Below are 20,586 nucleotides of genomic sequence, written 5' to 3'. Positions count from 1 at the left end.
TTTGAAAGGGAAAATAATATTTGAGAAGATCAGAAAGTAAGCTATAAAATTAAGCTGGATAAATGTTTCATAACAGTTGAATGGCATAAAATCAACGGTATTTTAGGATGCCCTTTAGAAACACAAACCAGATAAAACAGCAATTTCTGTTGGAAGGAAAATCAAATTCTCCCTCTCTAATATAAATGAGCAGGGGATTTCTCTGAAAGCTTTTAATCCACTCCAGCAGTCAATCTTCTTATAGAAAGAGCTGTCCTATTATTTAGACATTCAAGGAAAATCTACCTAAATTAATAGTGATTGCATTGTAATAACAAAATAAGAACTGGTTTTATATGTGTAAGTTCTCCTTTAATTATGAAAGGAGTATATGATAAAGTCTGTTACAAAACAAACAAAAAAAATGTTCCTACTATTAGCAAGTCACTTCTAATCAGAGTATATAAATAGTTCCTTCTGGTTTAACTTTCCTAGCACAACCCACTTAGTGGGGAATTTAAGAGTGGCCCTTCTCTTTAATTTAACTTATAGAAAAACAACTCAGTGGTGAAATAGTCTTTACCCTAGGTTCTGGGTCTACAATATGTGGCCCCACTATTCTTAGTTTCTACGGTGAGCAATAGTCTTTGAGCCTTATATCCTTTTCCTCCCTTTCCTCTCTCATTGTACTCTGGTATCAGCCACTCCATTCCCCTCACCAGACCCCAGTGCTTATGATGTAGTTTCGAAATGGTTGGGGTTTGGGAGCGAACGGTCAAGAAAGAATTCTTGAGACATCTTCGGTGCAAAAAGTTGGTTTTATTAAAGCTGGGGGGCAGGACCCTTGGGCAGGAAGAGCTGCACAGGGTTTGTGATAAGTGGCTCCAACTTTCAAGTTGGGAGGGGGTTAAGGAGAGCATGAGTCTTCTCCTTAGCGAAGGAATTTGGAAGAAGAGTTCCAGAACCTTGAGGGGCTAGCTGTTGTTAGAATAAGATCATTTATTATTGTCTGGTAAAACCTTAGTCATGAGACTCTTCAGATGTGTATTGGTGAGTCATATGCTTGGGGGAAGACTGCCAACATATATCTTGAAGGTAGAGATAATGGAAATTTCCAAAGGAGTTTTTATATGTTAAAGTAGCTCCCAGGATCCTGGAGGTTGGGCTAAGATTGCCTTTTTCCCTTAGCAAACTATTAACATCTAGGTCCTGAGCTCCTAGAGAAATGTCACTCTGCTTCTTTCCAGGATTTGTCAGTGGGCAGTAGGCAGTAAGGAAATTTAATTATTTTTTTTTTCTTTTGTCTGTTTCCCACATGACTCAGGCATAACAGCCAGCCATTTCCTATTTGTAATTATGCTTCTTGGTGTATTGGGCTCCTATTTTATGAGTGGGTAATAGGGGGTTTGAAAATGAGCTCATAATGTGGCCCTAACTCCAGGTGATTTTCTGTACAACAAACAGATAATATTATTTCTAAGTTTACTCTCCTAATCTACTTTTATCTGTGGCCTAATTTTATAATTGTCCCTGTTGGATTTCCTCCTGCCCCAAAGCACATTATCAAAATTTGTCTACTTTTATCCAATCTTTAAAGAAAAAGGAGTTTGTAAAACAGCTTTCTCTGGATGTTTTACAATAAACTGAATTAATGCAAAACAAAACTGTGTTTCTGAAATTGACATTTCTATCAGAATATATGGTTCACTTTTCCAAAAGCTTTTTAAATTTCCCAATTATTATTATTTTTTTGTTTATTTCACTATTCTAATTCTTGAGGTTCATGTTTTATCAGCTTTAAGCCTTTCTTCTCTCAACATATAATACATGGTTCATTATCAATCAGTTTAAAATATTTTATAATTTCCACTATATTTTTTTTTATTTAACCATTGGATGGTTAAGTGATATGTTATCCTCCATCTCTTCTTCTGAACATACTCAATATAAAGGAAAATTTATTTGCAGTACCCTGAAAGTGGAGATGGGAAGGGTAGTTTTCTATTTTACCTTGCACTGAGAGTGTGTCTTTTTTGAATTCACAATGCAACTGAAGCAACGTGAGCTCGCTCCTTGGTGGGTCAGAAAGTGTACCAGGTTGAGCTGTTGCACTGAGTAAATTATTTGCAGCAAATAAGGGGATCAAGAGGAACGGCTTCCAAAGCCGTGACTCAACAAGACAGGGTGAGTGGGCTTCTGTTTTAGGGGTAAGGTGAATATTTAAATGTCATCCTATGTAAAGGTGGGCATAATAGGTTGCACATGTGTCTTGAGGAAACGTGCCTTTACATACATGGTATTTTATATAGATGAAGCTGAGGCTCCTCTTTGGGTGGAGACTTTAGTATTACAACGAGGTAAAGGTAATTATAGGTGTTCCAGAGGTCAACCCATGGTCTACCTGTAGGTGCAAGTCAGTTTAGCTCTAAGGGCCTAGGTGTGGGGCATCTGGGTGGCTCAGTTGGTTAAGTGTCTGCCTTCAGCTCAGGTCATGATCCCAGAGTTCTGGGATCCAGCCATACAAACATGGTACTCCCTGCTCAACAGGGAGCCTGCTTCTCCCTCCCCTCTGCCTGCCTCTCTGCCTACTTGTGCTCTCTCTCTGTCAAATAAATAAATAAAATGTTAAAAAAAAAAAAGTCTAGGTGGTCTGGACCAGCAGATTTTTTCAGTGCTGTCACTAGCACCTGAGGGATGGTTTGGGGTCTCATTTGTCTGAGTAAAGAGGAAGACCAGCAAAAAGAGCTTGGGGGAAAATGTAGGACAAAGGTTAGTGAGTCCAAGCAGGTGGGCAGTTAAGGCCAGGTCTTGAGGTCTAGCTGGTGACAGCACTGGGTCTCCTGGTATACCCTACTCAGGCTCTGGGTATTAGAACTTCTTTTTCTGGTCCCAGGAGTTTTTCAAAGCAAGAAATCCTATAAGGCAACTGCAGATTCAGTATTTCTCATGCCTTATGCCCTCCTCAGTTCTTGTTCTCATCCAACGTTGAGGTTATTAGTTAACATCTTGTCATTTCTTCAGTTTTTATTAAAGATTTTTAAAAAACATGTCTTATAAAGAATCTTTTTTATTTTTTTCATGAGATTTTGTTAAAATATTCTAGTCCATTATTATCTCCTTGCTCCCCAAAGGAAGTACATTTGCTTCCTCTTTTTTTTTTTTTTTTGGTTTTTAAATCAAGAGATGCTGGTGGACTTAGAATAGGATGTTAGCCAAGTGATTAGATTGGAAAATGAATAAATGATGCTTATGATACTTTTGAGGTTAAGAGAAAATAGGGAAAAGGGTGGAGAATATAGTTTCAAGGAATGTCACTAATGCAACAATTTCATATATATGTTTTTTCTTTTGCATTTTTGGAATGCACCTATATTCTGCTCATATTTCATGAGATGCAATATCTTCTACCATTTTAAGCATACTATTCATAGTGTAATGAATTTTCCACTGTATCCTTTATTGCCTCATATTCATTCGAGGATTCTTTCTATTCTTTCTTGTTTATTTTGCTTGTGTTTTATATCACTTGTTAGCCATTTCCCCTGACTGATAATCCTTTGCTGCCAGATAATACTAGGATCTAAAGAGCTCATTTTAAATTTTGGCTATTTGGAAAGGGACTTATTAACTGTTGGATCTGATTAGAGATAATCGGGAGAGGACCATGTCTTTAGGGAGCAACTTTTTAATGTCAGTTTCTGGGGTTTTTCTTTGTGGACTGGCCATTTCTCCAGAAAGGAAGACAGGGTTAAGTAAAATTCAATATTTTTCACTGTTCTGTTTATAGGCTTTCATTCAATCCTGCTGCTTTGGTGTGTCATCATGCAGTAGCTCTCATGTCTGATTTGTGTCCATTGTTATAGAAAAACTGATCTTCAAAATCTTTATCAAATAAACATTTCAAACCCTATCATAGTGGAGAGAAAACAGTTATGTGCTATACAAAATAACAAAAGGAATCTAAGGTTCAAGTGATTCTTTTTATTCAAGGGTTCAAGTTGAACCCTTCGGTTTTGAATCTCTATCCCACATGTCTTCTGTATCAGTTACCACCAAAAATTCAGAAACTGGCCTTATTGAGTTTTGGAATAAGTTTGGATTACATTTTCTAGCGTTTTTTTTTTTTTAAACTAGATATAATCTTCTATTCTTCTATTTATATTATTAGTAAGATGTAGGGAGTTATATGTGACCTTTCCAAAGCATCTGCTTTAAAATTGCTAACTCTCCCAGATTAAGACTTATGTTTTCGTTCTTCTGTCGTCCAAACTGCTATGTTGATGTGATGACTTGCAATCATCTTGGACTATGTAGTAAACCTGAGGAAGGTGGGTCAGCCTGGGTGGCTCAGCAGTTTAGCCCTGCCTTCAGCCCAGCGAGTGATCCTGGGGTCCCAGGATTGAGTCCCACATCGGGCTTCCTGCATGGAGTCTGCTTCTCCCTCTCCCTGTGTCTCTGCCTCTCTTTGTGTCTCTCATGAATAAATAAGTAAAATCTTTAAACAAAATAAAAAAATTAAAAAAATAAACCTGAGGAAGGACTCCAGACACTGGAATGGACAAAAAGAAAGTTGGGATCATGATGGCTACCACTCAGTTTTTGTTTCTGTTTTTGTTCTTTTCCCAAAAGGAAAAATACAATTTTACTTTGATTCAGTAATTTTAGTTTGAAATTTTACAATAATATATTATTGAGCTCAGCCTAATTCAAAATTACTGTCAATGACATTTATTACTTCCTATCCTGAGCATATGCTCAGTTCTGTGACACAAATGTGTCAAGAATGTTATGAAATATATGAAGGCAGAGATCCAGGATTGCTTCTAGAGGGACACTTCCAAAGACTCCACCCTTTTCTTCCCCACTCCTAAATATCCTGTTGGTCATCCTAGCATAGTGTTCCTTGGGCACTTGAAACACAAATGTCTCCACTAGCAACATAGGTTTTGTGTCCCTAATGGTGAGTGGAGTACGCTACAGTCAGTAGTCCTCAACTCATTGGCTTTGCTTTATGCTTCTTGTCTCAAGAAATGAAATAACTCTGCTCACTGCATCTACTATCTGTGATGACTTTAGGAGATTGCCATCAGACCAGATCTCATACCAGCCTCTCAGAAGGATGTCCTAGATGAGAAAGGAGACACCTTGGCCCACTTGGGCTGCTCTAACAAAATACCACAGACTATTGCCTTATAAACAAAAGAAATACATTCTTCACAGTTCTGGATGCTGAAAGTCCAAGATTAGGGTGTCAATATACCCGAGTGAGGGCCCTCTTTCAAGTCATAGACTTCTCCTTGAATCCTCACATGATGGAAGGTTTCTAGGAAGCTTTGTGGGCCTCTCCTATAAGAGCATTAATCCTTTCTGTAAGGACTTCACCTTAATTATTTCATTGCCTCCCAAAGTTTCACTTTCTAATACTATCACATTGAACATTAGAGTTTCAAAGTATAAACTTTGGGGAGGGGACACAAACGTTGGAACCATAGCCAGGGAAGTGACAATCTAGGGCTTCTTATAACCTAAACCCTGCCCAGCCAAGTAATTAGAAATGTCTGCTCTTCAGATTCATCACCAAATGATCATTCCCAATACCCCAGCCTTGAATTCTCAGTTTTCCTTACAACCCTGACAATTGGTATTTCTGGAAAACACTTTCTGACCTTTCTTGTACATGGCTTAAGCTTCTATATGAGATCCACTTTTATTACTTTCTTCAACTAGTAAATGGTGGGTGCTCCTTGAAGGCCCCACTCTAATTTTTCTCCCCTTCAAGAGTCCTGCTTAAACCATCAAGATGAATTTATCGATTTCTTATGTGTTCTCTTATCTCTTCATATTAACCAGTTAGAAAAGTTACAGGATCATTTGAAACCATTATAGGTGGGATGAGAGTCCCAGCCAGAATTTCTTTGAGTTGAGGAAAATCCACAGTATTTTGAAGAATGTAAAACAAAACAAAACCACATTTTTTTTTCAGTTTGGGTTTGAGATATGCATTACAATCTTTTAAGGGCATAATAAGAATTCTTAAATAATCAATATTGATTTGTCTGCCCTTTCTTATTATCATCACTACCACCACTTTCCCTTCCTAGTGAGGACCTTAGGTTTTTTGTTTGTTTGTTTGTTTGTTTGTTTGTTTTTCCCTTTTTTCTGTGAGCACACCATGGAGAATCACAGAGCATAGTCTTCCTCTTGCACTATCCATCTGTTTCTTTTCTTTAAATCACTTATATCTATTTGACCCCTAGCCACAGGCACCTTACTTTTTTCTTATATTAGCTGCCTATCCTTTTACACACTCAGCTTTCTTTCAATCCTATGGAATAGAGAAGGAAAGGTGAGGAAAAAAGTTTTTTTATGCAAATTTGCCCTCCTAGAGCGTTATCTTAAAGATGATGAGGCTTTTTTATATACACCTACCTAAATAAACCTCTGGTCATCTTTACTATGATATTTTATGTTAAAAGAGTATCTATGCCTGACTGTAATCTGAATTTATGCTTGACTCCAGAGGAGAGGAGAAATAGAAAGCAAATAAGTCACACTCAATCTCAATATGCTAGTTAGTTGAATTTTACTTATTGGATTGATGAGATTTTTAAAGGCAAGTACTATATCCTATTCATCTTTACATTCCAAGCTCTAGCATGGTGTAGAAAACATTAAGGCCCTTTATGTAGGCTTCCCCGAATTTAAGAACATATATATTATGTATATACATTATATATTTAACTAGTTGAAAATAAGTTGTGTTTATGTTAGCAAACAGTAATATCTGCAGCGCTTGGAATATAAAATTTGAAATTGTCTAGTCAGAGGCATTCTTAAATACACATTAGAAATCTAGACTTTGTGGAAGAGTATGTATTCTAGTTTATAAATTCTTTATGAAATGGGAATGAAGAGCTTCTTTTCACAATAAAAACTTGACAGCACTTTCATGACTCAGCCTAATAGTATTTTGAATGCCCAAAGAAAAGTTATAATAAAGTTGCTAAAATATAAATTTGCCTTTTTCTCTAAAGCATGCTTACATGTCACTATGGCATTTCCCAGTACTTTTTGATAAGATTTCTGGTTGTGATGGCATGTGCTAAAAAATGCACTTACATTTTTATAAGAAAATTAATAAAAATGTCAAGGTAACTTCCATTTTATGGCACTAATCTTACTGCTGTTCAGGAAGATATACACAGTGTTACTCTTTGCAGTATTGCCAACAATCTGTTTGGTCTTTTTGAATATTTAGCTGACTTTTAAATATGTAGCCAACATCATGCAAAAAACAAGACAAAACAAAACAAATAGAAAGCGTGTGTGCTTGTTCTTAGGTGCATAGATAAAGCTTTTAATTGATCACTTCAAATAGTCGTTGAGAACTTATGAGCTTTATTAAGTTCCAGGTTTTGGCCTATACGAAAAAGTATCAGCCTCTATTGTAGGTTGGATTCCCTGAGATTTTTGAGATAGAGCTTTCATAGAGAGGCTTCTGTAAGGAATTCTGAAGTGTGGATGATCCTACAAAGTTGTCCCAAATTGGGGTAAAGGAGGCAAGAATTTTTTTCTCTAAGTAGATCAGTCATTCGATGCAGTCCACCCTGAGAAGCCTCCGGTAAGGGTGCTTTTTTTGTGGAGGCAATAACCAAACATTGTTGATAGTTAAAAACTATCTACAAGCAATACTCACCTAAGCTAGGGAATAGGAGGATGCATAATAGATGATAGATAGATAGATAGATAGATAGATAGATAGATAGATAGATGATAGATAGAAGACAGATTCTCAATAAATTATTGCATCTCTCTATTTTAGGCAGTAAAACATAAATTACAAAAATCTATTCTTATAGATAAAACAGAAAGGCCTAGATTATTCCTTAATGGGCTGTATTATTCTTTTAGTGCGCTAAAAATTTTAAGATAGAGTCAAATTCTGTCTTGGTAGTTTTATGTGAATGGTTCTATGTGAGTTGGCCAAGTTAATGGATTTGACCCTTCTTAGTAAAGGTAATAGACTGATATCAAAGCTTAAGTAGAAATGAAAATCTAAATGTCTATGTGAAATACAGATTTGAATATCCAGCTGGTGATAATATCACTTTAAGTTAAAATTAGTTCTAGTTCCTCAAAATGTATGATTTTGACCTTCTCCAGAGTTCCCTTATGCAATTCATTTTATCTTTAATGAAAGAAGAATGTTAGACTAATACTCAAGAATTGTAGATTTATGACTTCTACATATTTTACTTTGTAGCTCAGCCAAAATAGGCAGGATGATTGAGTAAATTATATTTATAGTTCTAAACTATATAATTATTTTCTATGATTTTTAAAATAATTTTATTTCTTTATTTATGAAAGAGACAGAGAGAGACTACCAAAAAGTAAGGTGCAGAGGGATAAGCAGGGTCCCGCAGAGCAGGGAGCCCCTCGCTGGGCTGGATCCCAGACCCTGAGATCATGACCTGAGCCAAAGGCAGATATTTAACCTACTAAGCCACCAACGTATTCCTTTTCTATTATTTTTAATCAAATTTGTTTTTTTGTGATTAATTTTATTAAATATTATTTTATTAGTACCCCTTTAAATTTTCTGAATTTTTTCAGAATCAAAGGACACACTGAGAATAATAATATTAATACTATGTATTAAAATAATTTGTACTTTATTCATTAATACTATATGTAGTTCATTAGTAATTTTGGTATAAAAGCTGTTTCGTAGGCCATATCTGGTATACAACCTGCTTTTTAAATGCGAAACATTTAAACACAATTTGAGTAAGTGTATGATTTGAAGCCAAAACAGTAATGTTAATAAATGATATTAATTTTCAAATATGTCTGCAAGGAGAAGAAATTCTAGGAAATGATGCTGAAATTAAAATAGATATAAATTACCAGTTGATTTCATCTAAAGTTTTTCCTTGAAATCGCTATTACTGACACTTGAAATGTATAGCAGTAGATCAGAATATATTCTCTAAAACTTTCTTGATGCTAATGCCAAGAATGGAGAACATGGTAGGTTTCCTTTCCAAACTCCAACAAACATATCTGACAGGCCTGGCAACTCTGACAAATTTTGGAAAGCACACAAACTCTCTCACACACAATGGCAGTTAGAAAATGAATGCATTCTGTAAGCTTTTTTCATTGCTCTTTGCCAATTTGCAAATAGTCCCTTTTTATAGATATTTGGAATTATCTTTGCATGCAGAATTTAAACATTTTTGAGAACATATATGGCTTTTAGTGATATTTCTATGAAAGATTGAAATTAGGACCTCAATTATATGATGAAAAGCAAAGGGAAATACATGTTTATTTATCAGTTATTAAAATAACTATGAATTGCCATCAAATTAAAAAATACTTAAGGAATATATCACTGATATGTCAAGTAGCTAGTTTTAAAGCACTGAATATATGACAGTATATGCAAACTGTCTTGGAAAATGAAATATTCACTATTTTATGTTTTGGCTATTATGCTATTCACAGAAATAACTGAAAGTTTTCTAAGATTTTTAACTGATTTACATGATATTACTTAATTTACAAATGTACAAATATGAACCAATGTTCAAATATATTTATAGAAATTAAGCCCATATGATCTTTATGTCAAAGACTATTAAGCTTTAATAAGAGGTTTATATAATGAAAGAATATGAGAAAATGTTATTTGATATTTGTTTTTAATATATACCTTTATGTTACACACACTTTTAAGGTTAAAAACAAGAAACTATTTGCATATATATAGATATATAGCATTATATAGCTTTATGTAGTATTTAACATTTAGCATTTAATTCAAAAGTTATTTTCAAGATATTTTCTTTATAATCAATTGATGTTCATCCCAAACTGCAAGTTAAAATATTCTCCATCACTGACTTATTTTTTTACATATTTTTCAATTAAGTTTCAGGAATGATCAAACAAAATAAATTACTGCTACCAAAAGTCAATTTAAGAGCTTTTTTCCTTTCATTTTCCAATAAAAAATAACTATTTTTTCCAAAAAAATAAACTATTTGGAATATAGAAAAGATTAAAACAAATCAAAACATTAGTAAGATCATAAAAATAAACCATAACTTATAAAATTTCAGAGAAATAAATGTTCTTTAACAATCAAAAACCCTCTGAAAGAGTGATTAAAACTTCAGTGTTAAAAGGATTCTTTTGAATAATTATTGCTTTATTAGTTTATTTACATTTTAATACAGAAATTTTACAAAAAATATTACTCGTGTGTGTGTGTGTGTGTGTGTGTGTGTGATGTGTTTAAATTTTATCCTGTCTCAACTTCATAGAATTTCTTGGATCTATGGTTTGATGTTTTTGATGTTTTGGGAAAATTTTCAGACATACTGTCTTCAAATCTTGTATCTATGGAAGTTTTTTTCTCCTTGTACATTTCTATAAGAGGTTTACATTGTGTGTGTGATGATTTTTTGGCTCTTTTAACTAAAATCCCCCTCCCTTCTTCTCTGTTCCCTTTCCTTTCATCTTCTTCCTTCTTTTCCCACTTGTATGCCTACCTTCTTATAATGTTACCTTAGGCTTACTTGGGACAATTCACTATTAAGATTAAAAAAGATGTAAAATAGCCCTGGTGTCACCAGTTATCTGTAGGCAGAAAGTGAATTCAGAAAGTTACTGAGCAGCTAAGGAGGGCAAATTTTCCAGTGTCCAATTACTTTATGGCAAAAATGGCAATGAGGATGACTTACACAGAGGGTGGAATAAAAAATCTAGAGAGATAAGTGAACAATGTTCTCTTTCAAGAGACAAAACTAGAATCTTCTCAATAATATATATATATATAATTTCCAGGGCAAAATGTCCCCTCAGTATCTCTTTAGCAGGACTTCAGGACCACTCTACTCTGTTTCCCATCTCCTTCCCCTGCTTCACGTGACACTTCCTATTTGTTGTTACAGTGTTTCTATTTCTCTAATTACACAAAAATCCATGATGTTGAGTTTGAGACCATCATGTAAGGAATTTTTATTTTTATTCTACTGTGAGGGGATGAGTGATTTTTTTTTTTATTTAACCCATACCCCATTCCCCTTTCCTCTGAAAACCATCAGTTTGTTGTCTATAATTAAGAGATTATTTCTTTCTTTCAAGATTTTATTTATTTATTTAGAGTGTAAGCAAGGTCAGGGGCTAATGAAGACAGGGATGCAGAATCCCAAGCAGACTCTGTGGCAAGAATGGAGCCCGACTCGGGCCTCGATCCCACGACCTTTAGATCATGACCTCAGCTGAAATCAAGAGTTGGACACTCAACAAACTGAGCCACTCAGGCACCCCAAGACTCTGTTCCCCATTCTTAATTTATCTCTCTCTCATATTTTTTTTTAATTTTTTTAAATTTATTTATGATAGTCACACAGAGAGAGAGAGAGAGGCAGAGACACAGGCAGAGGGAGAAACAGGCTCCATGCACCGGGAGCCCAACGTGGGATTCGATCCAGGGTCTCCCGGATCGCGCCCTGGGCCAAAGGCAGGCGCCAAACCGCTGCGCCACCCAGGGATCCCCTCTCTCTCATATTTTTAATGAGAAAAGGAAAGTGAACTAAAGGGTATTTAATAAATTGAAAGGATGGGTGTAGACATTGACACTATGTACAGACATTTCATTTTTATTTATTCCAGGTGTTAGGTAGGGTTATACTTCCTAAGTCTTTAGATGTTAAGTTTTGCTGAGTGATTTACTTTATCCAGTGAAATGCAATTAGAAGCACACTGGTCACCTCTGGCAGAATCTTGAAAAGTCAGTATAGGGTCAGCTGTGTCCTCCCTTTCCTTGATTTGTAACTGTTCAGTATATTTCTAAAAGAGGTTGCTCTCAGAGTCTGGTTATTAAACAAAGAAAACACAGAATATACACCTATCTGAACTGTGTATGCGCTAAGAGTCAGAAAGAGATCTTCATTTTAAAAAAGAGATTTGGGGTTATTACTTATTATAGCAAAATATAACTCATGTTTACTTAATAAAATTATCTTCTCTTCCTTATCCTCAACTTTCTTTGAGCTTAAAATTTCCCCCAATTTTTGGTATTCATTGTGAAGGTGTTCATTTAAACATAGCTTATTTTTTAATCAATATCTTAAGTATATAAATGTAAATACACACAGATACACATATATTGAAATACATATCTGAAATAAGAAAGAAACTACAGTTTTATATTAAGTAAAAATGTGTATATTAAAACAGCCATATCTTTGATAGGAAGTTATTACATATTTTACAGCATATTTATATTAAAGCACAAGTTTGATTTTTTTAAACAGGTTTTCTCCAAAAGTATCAGTTTCTGGTTTGTGTTCTTTGTAAATAAAACGAGACCTTTTTTTTTTTTATTTTTTGTTTCATTTCATGTGCAAAAGTTAGAAAAAAAAGTCAGCAGAAATATTTAGTGGAATGTTTTGGACTAAGCTCAGGTTCATAATTCTCCTTTAATTTCCTACTGTGATATCTCAATACAACAAATAAGCATAACCTGATATTGGAACCAAATAATGTCATAAGAAAGGTTTGCCTCAATGACAGAGCTTAGAATAAGGACCATCTTTTTTTCTTTTCTTTTTTCTTTTCTTTTCTTTTCTTTTTTCTTTCTTTTCTTTTCTTTTTTTCTTTTCTTTCTTGTCTTTTCTTTTCTTTTCTTTTTTTCTTTTCTTTCTCTCTTCTTTCTCTCTCTTGCTCTTTCTTTCTTTCTCTTTCTTTTTCTTTCTTTCTTCTTTCTTTTTAAAGATATATTTTTAAATCATCTCTCTCCCCCAATGTGGGGCTTAAGCCTACAACTTCAAGATTAAGAGTTGCACATTCCACTGAGTGAACCAATCAGACCTCCCAGGACCATCATTTTCTATGCAACTTGTGAAGTCTTAACAGCTGATGTGAAAGCACCTCAGCACTACACAGACGTAGCTGTCCACTGTAGATCCCTACAATTCACCTTCAGAATGGTCATCCAACACTGACATGACAGATAGACATAATGGGAGAGTATTCAAGTAGCCAAGAGATGACTGACTCTCCCAGATTTCATGTGTAAACTCCTGACAAGGTTAATCTCTCTGCCTTGCTCAAAAAACACTCACATCTTAGCAGAATTTCTCATGGACTCCTCAGCCTTGTAACCAGCCCATTGGATCAGAAATGCATCCTTTGTCATGCATAATGTTTTAATTTACTATAACTGAAGCCAGTGAAATGAAATTGCTAGTAAGATAAAAATAGGACCACTGTAATTGTAGAACCTTGTATCAAATATCCAAGACAATTCTTGACAGAAAGAAAACTAAATAAAATGTATAAATATTGAGACATGAACAAAATTACATGTCTAGGTAAATGGTAAAGCTCAAATAAAATATTAAAGATACTTAGAAAATTTGGTATGAGTTTTAATGCAGCTTATAATTTCTTATACTTGGAATTAATAGAAATGAAAAAGAAAATAACCATTGAAAATTCAAAGTATATATTATAAAGCCTATAAATAGATAAAACAGAAGATCATAAGATTCAGAACAAAACTCCACATTTAAGAAAGGACAGAAATTCCAAACTATCAGCTTATTATATCACTGGTGAGGAAATTATGTCATAAATGTCATTTCTCATGAAGTTAATATATATCTTTTGCAATTTAAATCAGAACACCAACAGAGGTTTTTCTTTGATGGGAAGTGCATGAAAACTAAAAAAACTCTTTGAAAACTAAATATGACTATTTCCAGTGTCATGCTGCCAGTTACTGGGTCAATTTTGTCCTTGGTACTTTGACACTAGGGTTTGTCCTACTAAGCACTATGTAATGTAAGTCACCGTGTGAATTACTCTTTCTGGAGTAACAATTGAAGACACTTCATCATCACTATCATGATTTTTAAAAATATATCAAATATTCTTTTTATGTATAATAGATTATGTGGTGGTAAGAAATAGGTTTCCCATGCCTTTAGTTTTTCATTACTTTGGGGGAAGAGTATTTGCTCCCCATGGCCAACTTTATAGCTGTCCTCAATCTCCCAAGTCTTTTTTCTGCTTTTCCTGGCACAAGCTGCCCAACTACATTCTCCAGCTTCTATTTCACTTAGATGTGGTCATGTGACTATATTATCTCCATGTGGGCATGAGCAGGAATGAGTTCAGTAGCTTCAGGATTATGTTTCAAAATAATACTTTTTTTCTAGACATACTGTTCCTTTTTTCTTCACCTAGATATACCTGGGTATGTTTGGAGCAATCTTAGTTTTCGTGTGTATAAGGCTGAACTACTCTGCTCAGCCTGGTGCCCCAATCTTTGTGTCACAGGAACTGACCATTCACATTGACTGGCTGCAGGAGAGAGAAAATTATATCCTGTGTGAGGCACTATATTCAGGTTGGATATGTACAAATAGACATATTTAGTAATTATCCTGACTAATATATATTCTGGAAATCACTAATCCTCTCAGAGATTTTTACACATTTAGATACTCTTGCTTGTCCTTGAGAAATAGCAGCTCTAGAACAAAGGTATACCACAGCTTCTCAAAAAACAGAAATGTGTACAATTCTCAAGCAGGCTTCTAATAAAGTCCATTTATTCATGACCATGAGGTTTGAGTTCAGCTACATAGTGTGATGTCAGCAGTTTTCTTAATTAACATTGACATCATGTTAAAGATTTTAGACATGTTTTAAAATTTTACTTTTTGTGAGAACATTTGACATTCATAAATTGGGACTTAGATATTATTCCTTTTTTTTTTTTTTTTGCTTTTTTTATGCTAAGCAGCATGGCATTTAAAAAAAAAAACTTTTTAAAGAAAAGCATGTTTTCCTTGAAGAAGACAAATTATGTTGAAACAACTAATACATATTCCACATTTTTTCTATTTGAAACCAATAGGATTTCTAGTACCTAGAACCTTATATGAGAATGTATAAATTAATTGTATGCCTAAATTATAATGTTGTTTTTTCAAGACCACTATATTTAGTCATATAACAATGCAGAAAGCTACTGAATGTTTTTGTATTTTGCAAATTGATATTAAAGTTATATAATCATTAAGATCTAAAACATGATACAGAAAAACTCCATTCTTGTCATGGTTACAAATTGTTAATATAACATTTAGCAGTAGAATGATACAGTTATAGATTATTTGCTATAGCTTTACTACTAAATAAGTTTCATTAAAATGAGAAAGTGTTGCCAAGGCTTAACAATTATTGTCATTTTTCCATTCCCATTACTGGCATTAAATTGAGTAAGTCAAAATTGCTGAAATGAAATCAGAAACATATTAAACTTGATATCAAAGTAGATAATACACAAGAAGCACAATGAGAAAGCTAGATTTATTTTTTTAACTGAACAAAAATTCTTCCATATAATTTTAGAAGTCATTTTGATTGCCTTTGACTTATTATTCCTCCAATTTGTATCAGGATTGGCAGGACTTTAACTGAGATAATTCACACACCATGAGACTGACACAACTACGGGCTTATGGTATATAAACCAGTCCTAAGCTATTCCTGCTCCTAGCAGACATGTCATAGTGTGGCACAGGGATTCCTTGACATGACAAATTCTGCTTTTTGTTTATTCTCCATTTTATAAAGAAAGGTTTGAACCTTCATATCTATAACATATCATAAAGAAGAAAGTGATTCCATAGAGAAAATGCTGGTACCTTAGTAAACTATCAAAGAGAATACAGATGTGGAAGATTCAATTCAGTGAGACAGAAGAGTAGCTCTCATTACCAGCCATAGACAGTATTTGGCATCATAAATTGGAAACAGAGGATCCTGAATAAAACAATAAAAGACCCATTACTAAAACTGTATTTTGAAAAAAAAAATATATCAAAAAGCAAAGATCAGACAACAAAGGTTTCAGAACAAGAAAATAATATGGAACAAAAACAACATAAGACAGAAGAAATTAGTCGAGTCAAGAACACAAAAACTTTCATTGTCACACTGGTTGATACTGTGTCCATATTAAAGAACCAGAGTCCTACATCATAGACATTAAAGATTCTTTACATTGTTGTGCATAAGTATATTTAATAAATTGTATATAATTCTTTGAACAAAAAGTTCAACATTCTTGCATATTTGTGTAGATATATGTTTATGTTTGTGTCTTCCTTAAGTTTCTCAATCTAAAAATTTCCTCTAAGAGCAATTCAACATAAGTGGTACTGTATGCTTAAAAAATTTTTATAATAAGCTTTTCCATTTCTAAGCTATAAAATTAAAATAAGCATGACCCCTGTTTATCTTTTTTAATGAGCACTTTATGCATGCAACATAGATACTTAAAAATAGTAAACAATTCATATCACCAGAGTGCTTATAATTTGAGAGTGTACAATGCAAACGTTTAGCATATAATTGGAAGAAAGAAGTTGCTACTGGCATTCAAATAAAAATATAGATATTGGGTGTATTCAATGGAAACAAAAGATATTAGATTTGGTAATATGTGATTAAAACGTTAAAGGAAGTTAGAGAATTAGATCCACAGACAGCAAGAAGAATTTTTAAGTTAATTTATTATATTTTTTTCATGTGTTTTGCATAGTATTTTAAACAGAAAAGAGTTATTCTTTCTTGAATGAAAATACTAGAGTAGAAATTCTACCATCTAGGATGAGAGCTCTTTAAGTCATCTTTTTACCTGAGGCACATGGTGTCCCTCACTATGACAGGTGTAGTTCCTGCCATTAGGAGAATGCAGTCAGTAGGAAGAGGCAAGAGGAGAGAGATCTCAACTGCACCTTCTTAAAAGATGCATCCCTGAGAGTCTCACACAAATCTATTAGTTATGACATATTGGCTGGGATTTAGCTCCATGCCCATTTTCATCACAAAAAAAGATTTAATCAAAAGTAAAAGAACATTTTCTTTTTAGGCAGCCAAGTGTTCAGTGAAGTATCAGGGTTCTGAGACAGAGCAAGATGGGAGAAAATTAACATCAAAAGTTTATTTGCTGTCTTTGCCTATGAGAAGCCAATACCAAAGAAAGGAGTTGTGCTCATTACACGTCTACCAGAAAGAACTCAATGTCCCAAAGTAGACTAAAGATCAGTTTACAAGAGTCACTGGTATGCAACACTGAGATTGAGTAGGGGTAAAACTCTCCTCATCCAAGTTCAGAAACAATGGAGATTTAGAGAGAGAAGTTAAATATATAGAACCAAAGATTAACATCAATGGCAGCTAAGTTGGAGATATTGAAGAGTGCAATTAAATACCCTCTCTCTCTCCTGCTACCAGAGCAAGATCCTCAGAGTCCTTCTTTGGAGCCCAAACCTTATAACAATCTTTATAAAATATCCTTCTCTTCCTTTTCTTGTGCAGTTCTCTTGGTTCCTCTCAAGTTCCTTTCTGCACTGGATGGAGCCAATACATGCCATCTTGTCAGATTGCAGGTTGTTCTAGTGGTCTTTGATTAAGTTTCAGCAAAACTAAACCCTAGTCACCTGCTATAGAAGCAGTCTAGCTTGTTTACCCTTTATGGAATGTTTCTCTTCCCTGTATTGTTTCCATAACCCTCTACTAGTGATTATTACCTACATCCAAGTTGCTCTCACTAGCGTCCTTGTGTCAGAAGTCACTTCTGGGCTGGGGCACCTGGGTGGTACAGACAGTTAAGCATCAGACTCTTGGTTTCAGATCAGGTCATGATTTCAGGGTAGTGGGATCAAGCCCCACCTCGGGTTCCATGCTCAAGCAGAATCCACTTAAGACTCAATCCCTCTCACTTCCCCTCTTTCTTTAAAATAGATAAATATTTTTTAAAAAAATCTAAAAAAATAAAAGAATCCACTTCTGGGGATCCCAAACTAAGACACTTCCCATTTATATAGGCAAAGAGCAGAGTGTTTTAATTCCTGGAAAATAGTGAGAAATGTCTTAAAATGATAGGCCAACAGAGTGGAAAATAAGAATGATTATGTATCTATGCCTGTAAGACAGGGATGAAACAAGAATACTAATCAGTTTTATTTCAGATCAATAGTAGTAGAATATCAGGATGAATAGTATGAGATAAGTAATAGATGACTATATTTGGTAGGCTTCACTGTGGTTTAGTTTTTGTAGATAAGGATGCAGGTATCCCCTGTTGTTTGAGTGGTTTTTAGGGAAGCCACAGATAAAGTAAGATTTTCAGAGGGAAGTCCAACAGAGTAGTAATGTCAAGATTAACAACATGCAAGTTTAATACAATTTATTCATTTTTACAATACATTAAAAAATCAAAATGCAAATCAGTATGTTGTTTCTCTTCATTTGTAGTAAGTCAGTGTAATATATAGATAAAATGAAAAGACTTTCAAGCAAAGTGTGTAAGGCATGGTTTTCCTTTCGTAAGTGTGTAGGTGTGTGTTAATATCTATATTTTCAGCTTTGGGGAGTAATCAGAATCTCAATAAAAATAGAACCTCATGTTCAAAAATTTCCGACATATTTCATAAAAGATGTATTTAATGCCAAAAATTAATTGGTCCTAAAGTTGTCTTGTACTGCTGATGCATCATCATTTAATGTTTGTTAATGGTAAATAAAATTATTGAATAAGTTGACAATAACTGTGGTGGCATGTGTTATTTTTCTCCACTATTCATGGCTGTCCCCTAAAGGATTATACATTCCTACCTGCTGATATGTGACTTTCTGTGCTTCTCTATGCTATTGGCATTAGGTTTGGACTGATGATGAATCAGAAATACAAAATAGGCCAGTTCCAGACAGAAACTTTAAGAAACATTGAGAAGTTCCATACACTTTCTTGTTTTTTTCCCCTCTGGTGGCAGAACGACATGTCACAAACATGGTCGTTTCTTCAAACTGCTTCTAGACTGAAAAAGGTACGTGGCATATAATTGTACCTGTAGCAAACCAATCAAGAAATAGAGAAAAAAGATAAAGAAATCCATGGTGTTGAAAGCGACTAATACAGTAACAGAACCTGGGGTAAACCCAATAAATGAGTGACTGATTGGTATAGATATTTAACGATGTGTATACACACTGTTTTTGAAAGATATCATGTACAATTCTGATCTGCACATTTCCTCCAAACAATCTTGAAACATTTGATTTCCTTGGAAATCTTTCCACTGTGTTTAAAAAAAAAACAGCTTTACTAGGACATTACTTTAGTTCATAAAGGAAGATAGAAAGCTGTAAGGGAGGGTTTGGTTCCCTGAGATAACATTAAAGAAAACGTTAAAGAAATCAATCTTTCCATTGTCACTTTGTTTGGCAATGTACCATGGTAAGATTCCAGATGGATAAGGAGCATGACTTTCTTTTCTAAAAAGGAAGATGGCTATTGAAGGATTAAGGGTAGATGTAAAGAATGGGGTAGGGGAACAACATGAGGTCACAGAGAGAATAGTGTTGGCCTTTTGTTATGCCAGTAGATTTTAGAACTAAATATATATAGGAAAGTTGAAGTTTTAGAAATATGGGTGTGCCTGTGCCTGTATGTGTTTATGCGTGGCAACTGTTTGGAGGTTTTTCTCAAAATCTCAGGAGTATGGATCCACTTTAAGATTCCTAATCTATGTGCTTAGGGATGTAGTATTTTGGTCACAGGAAATACAGAGTCCCTGACTTATGATTGTTTGACTTAGGACCATTTGGCTTTGTGATTGTGTGGAAGTGATTTCCATTCAGTAGAAATGTAATCAAATTTTGAATTTTGGTCTTTTCTATCTTTTCACAGGACAGTGATATACAGTAGGACACTCTCTTGTGATGCTGGGCAGCTCCCAGTCAGCCACCTGATCACAATCTATACACTTATAACCATTTGGTGCCCATATAAGCACTCTGTTTTTCACTTTCATTTCAATATTCAATAAATGACATGAGATACTCAGAGTCTGTGGTTTCTTCTATAATGTCTGAATCTTAAGGGATTTAAATTATTTCAAAAACTTCTGTCTCAACACCAAAATTTGTCCAAGCATAACCATTTTCTTGCTTTTATTTTAATAATGAATGTAAGTAGCCTAGCTCACTACCACACATGATATTTAAAACAATGCCACTAAATTGCAGCTACCTATGAGTTTCTCTCCTAGATTATCAACCTGCCTTCCTTCACTGAAGACATAACTACTTAGTATCCTTAATCTTTTATCATGCCCTTTGTATTCATATATGTCTCTACACACACACGCACACACACACGGTTTCATAAGATAAATGGATTACTAAAACATATATTATTATTAGTCATTTTAAACTCATTACAAATAAAATCATATCTTTTTAAAATATTTTTTTTAAGATTTTTAAAAATTTATTTATTGAGAAAGGGAAAGAGGGAGAGAGTGAAGGGGGGGGGAGGGAGGGCCAGAGAGAGAGAGAATCTCAAGCAGACTCAATGCTGAGTGCAGAGTCTTACTCGGGGATGGATCTCAAAACCCTGAAATCTTGACCTGAGCCCAAATCAAGAGTCAGATGTTAACTGACTGAGCCACCTAGGCTCCCCAAGAAAATCATATTTTTAAAACTTTATTTTTCTACTCAATATTC

At 34.3% G+C, this 20,586-nt stretch overlaps 1 long non-coding RNA gene across 2 annotated transcripts; it reads left to right on the top strand.

The window, feature by feature from the left end:
- The first annotated feature begins 968 nt into the window (after positions 1 to 968).
- LOC111094476 lies at positions 969 to 19,913 on the top strand. Of its 2 annotated transcripts, none has more exons than XR_005385504.1 (3): positions 969 to 1,029; positions 18,740 to 18,905; positions 19,769 to 19,913. It is a non-coding gene; the product is annotated as an uncharacterized LOC111094476 (long non-coding RNA). The 2 variants fall into 2 exon arrangements; XR_005385505.1 differs by lacking the exon at positions 969 to 1,029 and adding an exon at positions 14,296 to 14,410.
- Positions 19,914 to 20,586: the final 673 nt, after the last annotated feature.

Source organism: Canis lupus, chromosome 38, assembly GCF_011100685.1.
Source record: "Canis lupus familiaris isolate Mischka breed German Shepherd chromosome 38, alternate assembly UU_Cfam_GSD_1.0, whole genome shotgun sequence".
NCBI lineage: Eukaryota > Metazoa > Chordata > Mammalia > Carnivora > Canidae > Canis > Canis lupus.
This window is presented reverse-complemented; position numbering and strand designations above follow the sequence as displayed.